The sequence below is a fragment of the Pristiophorus japonicus genome, chromosome 33, assembly GCF_044704955.1.
Source record: "Pristiophorus japonicus isolate sPriJap1 chromosome 33, sPriJap1.hap1, whole genome shotgun sequence".
NCBI lineage: Eukaryota > Metazoa > Chordata > Chondrichthyes > Pristiophoridae > Pristiophorus > Pristiophorus japonicus.
The window spans coordinates 6645517-6660001 of NC_092009.1; the positions used below are offsets into that span (position 1 = coordinate 6645517).

At 44.6% G+C, this 14485-nt stretch overlaps 2 non-coding genes across 2 annotated transcripts; both read left to right on the plus strand.

Annotated features, from left to right (window-relative positions):
• The first annotated feature begins 1661 nt into the window (after positions 1-1661).
• Positions 1662-1735, plus strand: trnan-guu (transfer RNA asparagine (anticodon GUU)). Its single transcript has one exon. It is a non-coding gene; the product is annotated as a tRNA-Asn (tRNA).
• A 12263-nt stretch (positions 1736-13998) lies between these two features.
• Positions 13999-14071, plus strand: trnav-uac (transfer RNA valine (anticodon UAC)). Its single transcript has one exon. It is a non-coding gene; the product is annotated as a tRNA-Val (tRNA).
• Positions 14072-14485: the final 414 nt, after the last annotated feature.

Sequence of the window (14485 nt, forward strand, 5' to 3'; positions counted from 1 at the left end):
TTTGTCTTAATGTAGTCGCTGCCTGGTGTTTTTGTTGTCATTTTCAATCTCCTTCTTTCACACTGAAACAAATGGTAACCCTATTTGTAAATTAGGAATGCGAGATTTTTAGAGAGCATATTTAAATGCTTCACAAAAACATTCTGATCACGACAGCTACCGGGGTTCGATTCACAGTTAGAGAAGTAATTTTGCTACCACCGTTTTTAATTAAAGTGGAGTAATTTAATTAAATTACACAGATGACCCAAAGCACTTCAGAGTGGTGTCAAAACAAATGAGTTGGTAATTAGAAAAATAGGAATGTCAGAAGTTGGATTTGAGTTTCTGGGATTGAGGATGAATCACCCTCTGTGCACTGGAACTGGGAAGGGTGAATAATGAATGAGTTGTTTCCGGGTTTGAAATGCGGCTTGTATTTGCTGGTATTAACCGATAGCATTATTTAGCAGAATGAAATAAATGCTAACATGATCACTGAGGGACAGTCGAAACTTCAACAACTTAATTTTAATAATTTGTGGCACTTGAATCATTGAGGAAGTTTTATTCCTTTTCTGATTTTACACACTCTGTATTTTAGGAGACTGGTTTTAAAATTTCATTGCTCACCATGGAATCAGAGAAATTTACAGCACGGAAGGAGGCCATTGTCACATGAACAATGAACATTTAAAACCAATTTTTGTTTCAGAAATAATGTTTCCACCCGCGCTTGAACCGGGAACATTTCGTGTGTGAGGCGAATGTGATGACCGCTACACTACTGAAACTGGTGCCTAATGCTATGCCCAGAGAGAAATGTTCAGCAACAAGCTGCAATACTCAATCCGTCTCTCTGCAAAAAGTTCCTTTCACAACATCTCTCTGACTGGAACTGCACCAAAATGAAATATTCCTTTCAAGTGTGCAAATTATTTTCGTTTAACTTTTATTTTGCTTTCATGGGATAACATCGTTAAGGAATCGATAATCTGCTTTTGCACAATGAAAGAAATGCTAACTGAGGGAAAGTCAGTCGGTCAATAATTGGTTCTGTGCTCTGCATGTTGGTAATGTAGCCAAGGTGATCCAAAGATCGGTGGGAAAGCAAGTTGTGAGGAGGACACAAACAATCTGCAAAGCGATATCGATACGCTCAGTGGCTGGGCAGTAATTTGTCAGATGGAGTATAATGTGGGAAAACTTAGGTAATCCACTGTGTTAGGGATAATTGTCAGGCCATCCTGACTATTCAGTGCTGTGTGTGGCCACCTGCAGGTTGATTTTGAACTTTTGTGTCCTGTTATGTGAAATAAATGAGGGCAGCAGACGTATCTCTGCCTGACACCGGGAAATAGTGAGAGAGACCTTGGAGCAAGGGTCTGGTTATTGCCAAACAGCAAAGGAAATATTAATTCTGGAAAACAAATGTCTGAAAGAACAGTGACCCCGACCTGATTGGAACACAAAATCTTCGGATTTACCGTCAGACACACTACCGTTGCGCCACGAGGCCTACATAGTGCGGTGGAGATGTTCGTCGAAATGAAGGTTCTGCAATACAAGGGGCTTGGAAATCAGGAGAACCAGTTTCGAGGTTTGAATTTCGAGATACACCCATGGTGCGGAGCCAACAGATCCCTCGCAGCGATCAGTGACAGGAAGATGCAACTTATGCAGTCCTGACTAACTCAGTCGGTAGAGTATGAGACTGTTAATCTCAGGGTTGTGAGTTCAAACCCCACGTTAGACGAATTATTTTCCTTAAACTTTTTTGGTGCTTTCACAGGAAAACATCATTAATAAACCCATAATCTTCTTTTGCACAATGAAAGAAATGCGAACTGAGGGAGAGTTGATCATTTAATCATTTATTCTGTGCTCTGTATAAGAACACAAAAACCAGGAGCAGGAGTCGGCCATTTGGCCCTTCGAGCCTGCCTTCTTATGCACTGAAACAAATTGTAACCGTGTTTTTAAATGAGCAGTGCGAGATATTTCGAGGGCACATTTCAATGCTTCACAAAACCATTCCTTTCGCGACAGCCACCCAGGATCGATTCCCGGTTTGAGAAGTTACTTTGATATCACTGTTTGTCATTGAAATGGCGTCATTTTATTCAGTTCGATGGATGTCCCAAAGCACTTCAGAGTGGTGTCCAAACAAATGAGTTTGTAATTAAAAACACTGAATGTCAGGATTGGGATTTCAACCCACGCCTCCAGAGGAGACAGTGACCTGAACCAACGCCTTAGACCGCTCGGCCATCCTGACTATTGGATGTTCAAGTTGCAAGTTATTACAGTGGAAAGTTTCAAAACGGGCACTTGTTCATTGTAGCTGGAAGGCCCAGTGACCGGGATATCCTCTCCCCCGGGGTTTTCCTGAGCCTGTGCTCGATGTACGGGGAGCTTTGGCACGGGTCCGAGGTAGCTTGCATGTGTAGGCTGCTTGCTGGCTTCAGGTGGTCTCTTACCAGTGTGCTCAATTCTTCAAACGACTTGCTTGCTGGTTTCTCGTGTGCCAGCAGGTCCTTCATTGAAGCTTATGATTTCAAGCGGCAGCTGGTTAAAAGATGGGCTCTTCTCTTGTCTGCCTTATTGTCGCCTAACCAGTCTTTGGTTACAAAGCTTTGCTGGAGCCTTTCTATAAAGTCCTCACAATTATCTCCTGCATTGTATTTTTCATCTGAGCCGTTGGTCGCCATTCTGTGGATTCTGTAATCCCGCAACTCGTCGCCACTGAAAAGTCCTGACCCTGTAATACAGACTCACACGAGGCACATACTGAAGTCAAGTTCACTCAGGACCTGCACCTTTATTACACAGCTCTCGAATGCCACACTTGCCTGAGACCTATCCTGATATACCTGTCTGGGAAAGGTATCCAGTGCCTCCTGCAAATGCACCCCTGATGGTAAGGTAAGTTTGTGGTTGCAGGTCATCTCTGGTTACAGTCATGTATGGCATGGTAAGGTACAGTTATGTACAGTAGTGTGAGATACATGACAGTATTGGTATTTATGGTGATTACAGGAATTATTAATCGTCTCAGAGACCTCAATTATTTTTATGCGATGAATTGATCGAGGATTGACACCAGGTTAGTGCGCCAGAACTTAACCCCTCGACCACCAGGGAACAGTTACGATACATGTCGATATACATATATATATATTTATATATGACCCTGAATATCAACGGCTACCTACCTAGACCTCGTGGTGCAACGGTAGTGTCTCTAACTTTGAGTGAGAGAAATTGTTCCACAGTGACACCCATCTCATCTTTTGTTCACTTTTAAACACTAGAAACTGAGACAGGGGAATAAATAGAGAAACCAAAGCACAGGGTTATAGACAAGAGGAAGAGAGAAGGGGAAAAATACTGTCCCCACCCAGAACGAATGCAGAAACACCTCTGCTGCGCTCGGGGTGACCACCCACAGCCTGGATACACTAACGTCCCAACAGCTCATTGACTGTCGGAGTGGGACTGTGCGGTGCTTCAGAGGACAGCTCGAAAAAGCAAAGTAACTGATTCCGTCTCATGTGCTCCTCCAATCAAGAAGAGCAACACACTAAAAATGCTCCAATAATGGTTACACCTTATCTTCGCATTTGTTGCACAGTTGGCTCGTTGGTCTCGGGTTATGATTCTTTTTTCGGGGTTGATACTTGAAATTTGCGAGAGGTCCCGGGTTCAAATCCTGGACGAGCCCTCAATTTATCAAGAATATTGAAATTGCATCGAAATTTTGCAAAGAAGGTCTTGCATTTCGTCAACACTTTTCAGGAACTCATGACGCACCAAAGCGCTTAAAAGCCGTTGTGTTATGTTTGAAGTGTTGAAGTGTTGTATTGTGGGGAAAGATGTGCCCAAATCACCCCACACGAACTGCAACTCTTTGCGAAGGAGTTCGGTGCAAATAATCAGGTGCCTCAGGGACTTGGACTTTCTGTGAATGAGTTTTGCTTGTACCTGCGTTCAAGATTGAAACAATTACTTGGCTTCCATCTCACGGGATCAGTGTGTAGCGGTTAGTGAGTAGGTGACCAGGTTGATGTGCGCCGCTTTCAATCTTTGAAATTTCACCAAACAAAGAAACGGTGAATCCAACTGTCCCTGTAAGCGACGGATTGAAGGGATCGCTGCACCAAACAGAGCTGGAACACGCACAGTGCAGGAATAGGGTCCGCAACATTAAATGTCAAAGTTATTATGCAGACAATAATTAAACATACACTTAACAGTACTTACAGCCAAACCATGCGAATGTTAGCCGAAGAACTCAAACACGTTACAGTTCCCAGCTCGGTGTCCAAATTGATCAAACATTAATCGGATTCTAAACTATCTGTTGCAAATGGCACATTTTATATCTTTTCATTAACCCTTCTACGTGACAATTTAAACTTTTAATAGTATTACCGAACACAAGTGCCCAACTTCTGAAGGTAGGTCATTAACCTGAAACGTTAACTCTGTTTCTCTCTCCACAGATGCTGCCTGACCTGCTCAGTGTTTCCAGCATTTACTCTTTTTATTCTCCAAACTTATAATCAGAATATCACTTCCCTTGTCATCTAACTACACTCCTTCCTGATATGTAGCCTTGTCCTACAAACCAGGCTCCTTTCGGATGATTCAGGCATTCATTTGAATTATAACTTCTTAATGATAACAATTATGTGAAGTATGTAACGATGTAATACTTGCCACCAGAGCGCGCGACTGTTGGAGTCCTAATGGTCACCTGCCCACACGAACAGGGCCAGTATAAAAGGTTGGCTGCCATGTAGTTCAGGCACACTGCAGTTGTAATAAAGAAGAATAAGATCACACTAAATTTAGCTCACAGAACTCAGCCTCGGGGAGTTCTTCTATGCACAACAATTGGCGACGAGTAACAGAATTCGAATTTTCACGCAACCATGGCTGCTGTTGGAATATTGGAGAGATCCAAAGAGGATGATGATTGGGAAGCCTTCGTCGAGCAGCTCGACCTGTACTTTGTGGCCAACGAGCTGGAAGGAGACACTAACGTGGCCGAGCACAGGGCGGTTCTCCTCACCATCTGTGGGCCGAAAATATACAGCCTCATCAAGAATCTGCTCACACCGACAAAACCAAAGGAGAAGGAATATTCAGCGTTGTGCACACTGGTTTGGGACTACCTAAAGCCGAAGGAGAGTATCATCATGGCCAGATATCGTTTTTACACGCACCATCGCTCCGGAGACCAGGACCTGGCGGATTATTTCACCGACCTGAGACAGCTCGCGGGACTTTGCTATTTTGGAGCTGCGTTGGGGCAAATGCTGTGGGACTTTTACGTGCTGGGCATCAGCCACGAGGTCATTCTTCGAAAGCTGCTGGCTGCTGAATCCTGAGACCAGAGCAGGGCCATCGCGATCGCCCAGCCATGCATGGCCACGGACGATAACACCAAACAGATATCTACTCAACATCGAAGCTCATCGGCAAGTAATGTGCATAAAATGATGTCGCTTGCAGGCCGAACTGCATATGGCAGGGTCTATACGTCTGTGGCTGCAAGACCTGTGATGACTCAGAGTCCGCCATCGGGGATCGATGTGAATCTTTTAGCACCGTGTTGGTGCTGCGGGGACAATCCTCGGGCCCATCAATATCGATTCAAGCACTACGTGTGCAAAGGCTGCACAACGATGGGGTACCTCCAGTGAATGTGCAAACGTGCTGTGACATACCACGTGGCAGAGGATGATCGATCCGGCACGGATCATGCAGCACAGGCAAATCAACCCGAGGAACAAGGACTCCCAGGTGCCGGTGGGGATGTTGCATTTTATCAGGGAGGCTTTGAGGGTGTGCCCGAAACGTTTCCTCTGCCCACCTGGGGCTCGCTTACCGTATCGGAGTTCTGAGTGGAGCGTTTGCTTGGAGAGTCTCGTGTTGGGCATGTGGACAATGTGGCAAGCCCAACGGAGCTGGTCGAGTGTGGTCAGTGCTTCAATGCTGGGGATGTTGGCCTGATCGAGAACACTGATGTTGGTGCGTCTGGCCTTCCAGGGGATTTGCAGGATCTTGCGGAGACAGCCCTTGTGGTATTTCTACAGTGATTTGAGATGTCTGCTGTATATAGTCCATGTCTCGGATCCAGACCGCGGGGCAGTTATCAGCACCGCCCTGCACACCATAAGCTTGGTGCCAGATTTGAGGTCCTGGTCTTCAAACACTCTCCTCCTCAGGTGATCGAAGGCTGTGCTGGCACACTGGAGGCGATGTTGAACCTCGTCTTCTATGCCTGCCCTTGCTGATAGTAGGTTCCCAAGGCGTGGAAAATGGTCCACGCTGTCGAAGGCCACACTTACAGCCTTCTTAAATATAGCACCCTCATTCTATTCTCTTGAAACAAGTTCCTGAATTCTCGGCTAGCTGTGTAGGTTAGAGATGTGGTTTTATCCTGTGATAGCTTCTATCATAGTGTTTCCGAAGTGTAGTAGTTATCACATTCGCCTCACACAAGAAAGGTCCCCGGTCCGAAACCGGGCGGAAAGATCTTGAAAACTTGAAAATGGGCCGAATGGCTGACTCCTGTTCCTAACTCTTACGTTCTTTTGATCTCTTGACCTTTCACAGGAGAACAAACTCTCCTCTGAACATGCATGATAAAGCTCCAGAAAATATTTCCGTCCGAGGTGCTTTCGCATGTGAGGCGAACGTGTTAACAGTTACACTTCGGAAACATCTCCACTTTCAGCACCAGATTACCAAAATTAAACCCAATGAGATCGGGATAAAAGTTCCTCACATGCTCAGGGCAAAATATCTGATTGATCGTCCACAAAAGAATGAACAAACTTCAGCACGAGGTCAGACGGAAATGTTAAGCGAGCACGTGGACTGCTGAATTGCACTTTTAAGGAGTTGGTGATGACAAAACAAATGGGTTCCTCTTCAAGATCAGAAAAGTCACAAGTGGGATTCCAACCCTCACCTTCACAGAAAACTGCAATTTGAACACAGCACCTTAGACCGCTTGGCCATCCAGACTATGCAGTGTTTTGTGTGGCCACCTGCAGGTTGATTTTCAGCTTTTGTGTCCTGTCACATGAAATAAATAAGGGCAGCAGGCGTATCTCTGCCTGACACCGGGGAAACAGTGAGACAGAAATTACAGCAAGGTTCTGGTTATTGTCAAACAGCAAATGAAATATTAATTCTGGAAGAAAAATATCCAAAAAAACACTGACCGTAACTGTTTCCCCGGTGTCAGGCAGAGATACGCCTGCAGCCCTCATTTATTTCATGTGACAGGACACAAAAGTTCAAAATCAACCTGCAGGAGGCCACACACAGCGCTGAATAGTCAGGATGGCCGGGCGGTCGAAGGTGCTGTGTTCAGGTCACTGTCTCCTCTACACGTGTGTTCAGCTTGAATTCCAATTCTAACAATAATTATCATTAAACGGAACACATTTGTTTGACACCACGGCCAACTCCTTCAAAGTGGGATTCAGCTGTTCAGCTGCTCGCTTAACATTTCCGTCTGACCTGGTGCTGGAGTTTGTGAAAGGGAGTCAGTTCAGAAGATTCAACCTTTCACCTTATTCCTGAGCACCACCTTCTTACCTCAGGCCAGGAAGTCTCAAGCCATACATTCCTGATCCTAACCACTCGCTGCTAAATGGCCAGCTCCTGTTCCGATGTGTAAAGTCTGGGAAACACGAGATCAATTCCTACCACACTCACAGCCTTCCTAAATATAGTACCGTCATTCTCTTCTCGTAAAACCAGCTCCTGAAGTATAGGCCAGCTGTGTAGGTTAAAGCGCTGGTTGTGTTCCTCGCATTTTGTCAATTTCAGTGTTTCCGTAGTGTAGTGGTTATCACATTCGCTCAACACGTGAAAAGTCCCCGTATCGCAACCAGCCGTGATCATTGATCAATTAAAGATTAGAAAAAATGAAACAATTGACATTAATGGTTCAATATTAACAAAGTTGGCTTTTGTTTCTGCTTAATGATGAAAAATAATAAACAACAGAAGTGGCATTTGGATCCTTGTCTTCAAGATAGATTTTGAACTGAACATAGCACCTTCGACTGCTCGGCCATCCTGGCTACTCACTGCTGTGTGTGGCCACCTGCAGATTGATTTGAAATTTTGTGTCCTGTGACATGAAATAATTGAGGGCAGCAGGTGTATCTCTGCCTGACACCGGGGAAACAGTGAGACAGACCTTGGAGCAAGGGTCTGGTTATTGTCAAACAGCAAATGAAATGTTAATTCTGGAAGAAAAATATCCAAAAAAACACTGACCCTAACGTGATTTGAATACGCAACCTTTTAATTTGGAATCAGACACACTATCGTTGCACCATGAGACCTACACAGTGAGCTGGAGATGTTCGTCTATATGAACGTTCTGCAATACAGGGGGCTTTAACATCCCCGCCCATTCCCACCAAGTATCACAAACAGCGCTCACCGGACAGTCACCGAATGGTTTGCTCGAAAATCTTTCTCTTGCTTTCACGGGAAACCATCATTAATTAACCCCTCACCTTCTTTTGCACAATCAAACAAATGCTAACTCAGGGACATTCCATACTTCAATCATTTGGCCTGTGCTTTACATCTTAACTCGAAAGCCATATCCCATTTTACTCACTGTATTTTAGCTTTCTGGTTCAAAGTCTTCAGGGACCTGGGGCAAATTTATCAAATTTAGCAGCACCGGTTTTTCCTATCATGCACACAAAATAAAATTAGTCGTGAAGATAAAATCCCACCTTGCGTATTTTCAGATTCAATGCTGTCGGATTTCAAATAAAGTGAAAGAATTTTACACTGAAAAGATTTGCAAGTGTTACTTGTATATGTGTCTTTAATTAAACTTTGTGGCGTCTGACTCCCGTTCATGCCACTGCTGAATAAGAAAGGAGGGTTTGACGTTGACCAGCTCATCCTTTATATTCAGTGGTTTCTCAACCTTTGATGGGCTGCAGTGCAGCGGATATCACGTTGGCCTCACACGCAAAAGGTCCCCGGTGGATCGGTTTTCTCACAGTCAAAGTTATCTATTTATTGAAGTGAAATAAAGAGCAATTAAGGAATAAGGGAGCCCTTTTACCAGCAGAATAAATAGCAAATGCTGGAAATCTCAGCAGGTCAGGCAGCATTTGCCAGGAGACTAAACACGGGATTAAACCAAGGACTTTTCACGTGTAAAGCAAACGTGATAACCACTACACTACAGAAACCTCTGATACAATAACCCCAACAGAGGGGAGTTGACCAGTGAGCTCCGTCTGTGCTGATCGGCATTGTGTGTTGGCTCACCTAAAACAACTTCTGTCCTGCATTGAATGTTCTCAATCCTTCTCCTCCGCTGCCCTTTACAGAAATGTCAGGGATCACCCAGCCACCATGTTCACTTCCACATCCTCACAGTGGGGCCACAGAGGCTCCTACCTTTCTATCCGCGATCAGCGAACTCACCCAGTTTACAAAATTAAACCCGAATACGTGCCCGGCAAAGGGCAGGAGAAGCCAGATAGTCTGTAAGCTCGGTCTATCACAGAAAGTATTTGGATTCATGGTGGTTACAGCAATTATTAATCGTCTCACAGACCTCAATTATTTTTATGTGATGAATTGATCGAGGATTGAAACCAAGTTAGTCCGCCGGGTCTTAACCACTCGACCACCAGGGAACTGTTACGATACATGTCGATATATTTATATTTATTTATATATGACCCTGAATATCAATAGCTACCAACCTAGACCTCGTGCTGCCCACGGTAGTGTGTCTAACTTTGAGTGAGAGAAATTTTTCCACAGTGAGACCCATTTCATCTTTTGTTCCCTTTTAAACACTAGAAACTGAGACAGGGGAATAAATAGAGAAACCAAAGCACAGGGTTATAGACAAGAGGAAGAGAGAAGGGGAAAGATAATGTCCCCACCCAGAAGTAATGCAGAAACACCTCTGCAGCGCTCGGGGTGACCAGCCACAGCCTGGATACACTAACGTCCCAACAGCTCATTGACTGTCGGAGTTGGACCGTGCGGTGCTTCAGAAGACAAGTCGAAAAAGCAAAGTCACTGATTCCATCTCATGTGCTCCTCCGATCAAGAATAGCAACACACTAAAAAAGTTTCAATAATGGTTGCACCTTATCTCCACGTTTATTGAGCAGTTGGCTCGTTGGTCTAGGGGTATGATTCTCGCTTCGGGGTTATTGCTTGAAATTTGCGAGAGGTCCCGGGTTCAAATCCTGGACAAACCCCCAGTTTATCCAAGAATTTTGAAATTGCATCAAACTTTTGCAAAGAAGGACTTGCATTTCTACAACAAGTTTCAGGAACTCATGACGCCCCAAAGCGCTTTGCATCCGTTGAGTTGTGTTTGAAGTGTTGTCGTGTGGGGAAAGATGTGCCCAAATCACCCCACACGAACCGCAACTCGTTGCGAAGGAGTTTGGTGCAAAAAATCAGGTGCCTCAGGGACTTGCACTTTCTGTGAATGAGTTCTGCTTGTACCTGCGTTCAAGCTTGCAACAGTAACTATGCATCCATCTCACGGGACCAGCGTGTAGCGGTTAGTGAGTAGGTGACCAGGTTGATGTGCGCCGCTTTCAATCTTTTAAATTTCACCAAACAAAGAAACGGTGAATCCAACTGTCCCTGTAAGCGACGGATTGAAGGGATCGGTGCTCCAAACAGAGCTGGAACACACGCAGTGCAGGAATAGGGTCCGCAACATTAAATGGCAGAGTTATTAAGCAGACAATAATGAAACATACACTTAATAGTACTTACACCCAAACATTGCGAATGTTAGCCGAAGAACTCAAACACGTTGCAGTTTTCAGCTCGGTGGACAAATTGATCAAACATTAATTGGATTCTGAACAATCTGTTCCAAATGCCACATTTTATATCTTTTCCTTACCCCTGCTTCGTGACAATTAAAACTTTTAATAGTGTTACCTAACACAACTGCCCAACTTCTGATGGAAGGTCATTAACCGGAAACGTTAACTCTGTTTCTCTCTCCACAGATGCTGCCTGGCCTGCTCAGTGTTTCCATTATTTACTCTTTTTATTCTCCAAACTTATCATCAGAGTATCACTTCCCTTGTCATCTAACTACACTCCTTCCTGATATGTAGCCTTGTCCTACAAACCAGTCTCCTTTCTGATGATTCAGGCATTCATTGGAATTATAACTTCTTAACGATAACAATTATGTGAAGTATGTAACTATGTCATACTTGCCACCAGAGGGCGTGACTGTTGGAGTCCTAATGGTCACCTCCCCACACCTGCAGTGCCAGTATAAAAGGTTGGCTGCCATGTTGTTCAGGTACTCTGGAGTTGTAATAAAGAAGAATAAGATCACACTAAGTTTAGCTCACAGTACTCAGCCTCCTGGTGTTCTACTTTTCACAACAATTGGCGACGATTAAGAGAATACAAACCTTCACACAACCATGGCTGCTGTTGGAATATTAGAGAGTGAAATAAATGAGGGCAGCAGGCGGATCTCTGCCTGACACCGGGGAGACAGGGAGACAGACCTTGGAGCAAAGGGATATGGATGGAGTCGGCAAAACCTGAGGCATCTGATTCAGGAGAGTCGCGAGGCGTGGAAATTCGGGAGGTTAATGACTTTGAAAGGAACATTTTTGTTTTGTGACGTTTTGTTCAGAGAAATGTTTGTGAAAGGAATTTTCTGCAGGAATGGATGCAGCATTTAACCTTTTGCCTTAGCACTTGTTTCTGGGTGTCAGGATCACATTTCGTTTCAATGTTATTCTTCCAGAATTAATATTTCATTTGCTGTTTGACAATAAACAGACCCTTGCTCCAAGGTCTGTCTCACTCTTTCCCCGGTGTCAGGCAGAGATCTGCCTGCTGCCCTGATTTATTTCATGTGACAGGACACAAAAGTTCAAAATCAACCTGCAGGTGGCCACACACAGCACTGAATAGGAATGATGGCCGAGTGGTCTAAGCTGATGTGTTCAGGTCACTATAGATAGTGTTCGAATCCTATTGCAGACATTTCTTATATTGAATCATTTGGCAGAACCCATTTGCTTTGTCACCACCAACTTCTTAAAAGTGCGATTCAGCAGTCCACCTGCTCGCTGAACATTTCCGTCTGACCTGGTGCTGAAATTTGTTCATTCTTTTGTAGAACGACAATTATTTATTTTGCCCTGAGCATGTGAGGAACTTTTCTCCCGATCTCATTGGGTTTAATTTTGTTAATCTTGTGCTGAAAGTGGAGATGTTTCCGCAGTGTAACGTTTAACACCTTCTAGTTTTTTGAGTTCATGCTCAAATTTCTCCTTGAGTGCATATGGTACGGAACGGGGCTTGTAGTAAACCAATCTAGCGTCCTTCTGTACCCTGACACTCGCCTTGAAGCCTTGGATCGGACTGTCCGTTTCGCAGAACACCTTTGGATACTTCTTGATAACCTCATCCGTTGATGAAAATCTCGCTTCCACACAGAAAATCTGACTACAATCCAGCTTCAGTGAGCTTCATCAATGTCTTCCTTGTAAGGCAGACTTGTCTCTTTTCACTACTATTCGAGGCAAGTTCTGAAATTAATCTTTATATTTCACCGATCGGTACAGTGATATGACCAACCACAGGAATTTACTCTCCCGAGTAGCCTCGCTGCTCTATCTTGGGTTTCTCCAGTTGGAAATCACGTAATTTGTCGCGGTACAGTGACTCCGGTATTACACTCACGGATGCACCCGTGTCAATTTCCATTGGTATCTTGAATCCAGCAACATCTATGTGGATTTTGATGCTTTCCGAATCACTGTCCGTTAAACTAGTGCTCCTGATGATGTGTAACTCTAACATCTCCTCATCCTGTTGTTGGTCTTCCATACTATGTAGTCTCTTGGGATTTCTACTCAAAGCTTTGAACGCTGGACACATAGCTTTAAAAATAGGTTTACCCTTCTGTCGGCATGCCTTCGCAAGATGCCCAGTCTATCTGTCGAAGAAACACTCTGCCTTCACGTGTGGAGAACTTTGAGCATTGTGTTGTCCCAGGCACCTACAGCATGACTTCGACGCTTTGGTTGCATTTCCAATTTCTGAGGCTTTTGGCTCCCTTGTTATACCTTCAAATGCTCTGATAATGACTCCACGAGACAATGTGTCGTTCTTTAACTGTAGTGACCTGAGTCCTTTATTGATAACCACAGAGTGAGGATCACACATAGTGGCCTGCCTTTTATACTAGGCCAGGCACACATGTGCAGGTAAGCTACAAGTCTCCCACTGCAGTGCCCTCTGGTGGCACACCTTGTAATAGTACAAGCAGTAACCATGTCGAACACATGACAGGTGTCACTGTGGAACCGTTTCTCTCACTCAAAGTTAGACGCACTACCGTGGGCGCCACGAGGTCTAGGTTGGTAGCCATTGACATTCAGGTTCATATATAAATATATATAAATATATCGACATACATCGTAACTGTTCCCTGGTGGTCGAGGGGTTAAGATCCGGTGCACTTACCTGGTTCGACATGTATCGTAACTGTTCCCTGGTGGTCAAGGGGTTAAGACCCGGCGCACTAACCTGGTTTCAATCCTCGATTAATTCATCGCAGAAAAATAATTGAGTCCGTGAAACGCTTAATAATTGCTGTAATCACCATGAATACCAATACTCTCTGTGATAGACCGTGATTACAGACTATCTGGCTTCTCCTGCACTTTGCCGGGCACGTGTTTGGGGTTTAATTTTGTAAACTGGGTGAGTTCGCTGATCGCGGGGAGACGGAAGGAGCCTCTGTGGCCCCACTGTGAGGATGTGGAAATGAACACGGTGGCTGGGTGATCCGTGACATTTCTGTAAAGGGCAGCGGAGGAGAAGGATTGAGAACTTTCAGTGTGGGGCAGAATTTGTTTCAGGAGAGCCAACACATTCCCGATCTGCACAGAGGGTCAGCTCCACGCTGTGCGGGCCGTTGTACAAGAGGTTTCTGTAGTGTAGTGGTTATCACGTTTGCTTTACACGCGAAAGGTCCCTGGTTCAATCCCAGGCAGAAACATTATGTTTAAACTTGCTGTGGATGAACAATCAGAGGCGAGTTTCGTCTCCCTGCAAATGCTGCCTGACCTGCTGAGATTTCCAGCATTTGCTGGTTTTATTTGCTATTTATTCTCCTGGCAAAAGGGCTCCCTTATTCATTAATTGCTCTTTATTTCACTAATAAATAGATAACTTTGAGTGAGAGAAAACGGTTCCACCGGGGATCTTTTGCGTGTGAGGCCAACGTGATATCCGCTACACTGCAGCCCATCAAAGGGCGAGAATCCACTGAATATAAAGGATGAGCTGACAAATATCAGGGGCAGTGCAGTCTGGTCAATGTCAAATCCTCCTTTCTTATTCAGCAGTGGCATGAACGGGAGTCAGGCGCCACAAAGTTTAATTAAAGACACAAATACAAGTAACACTTGCA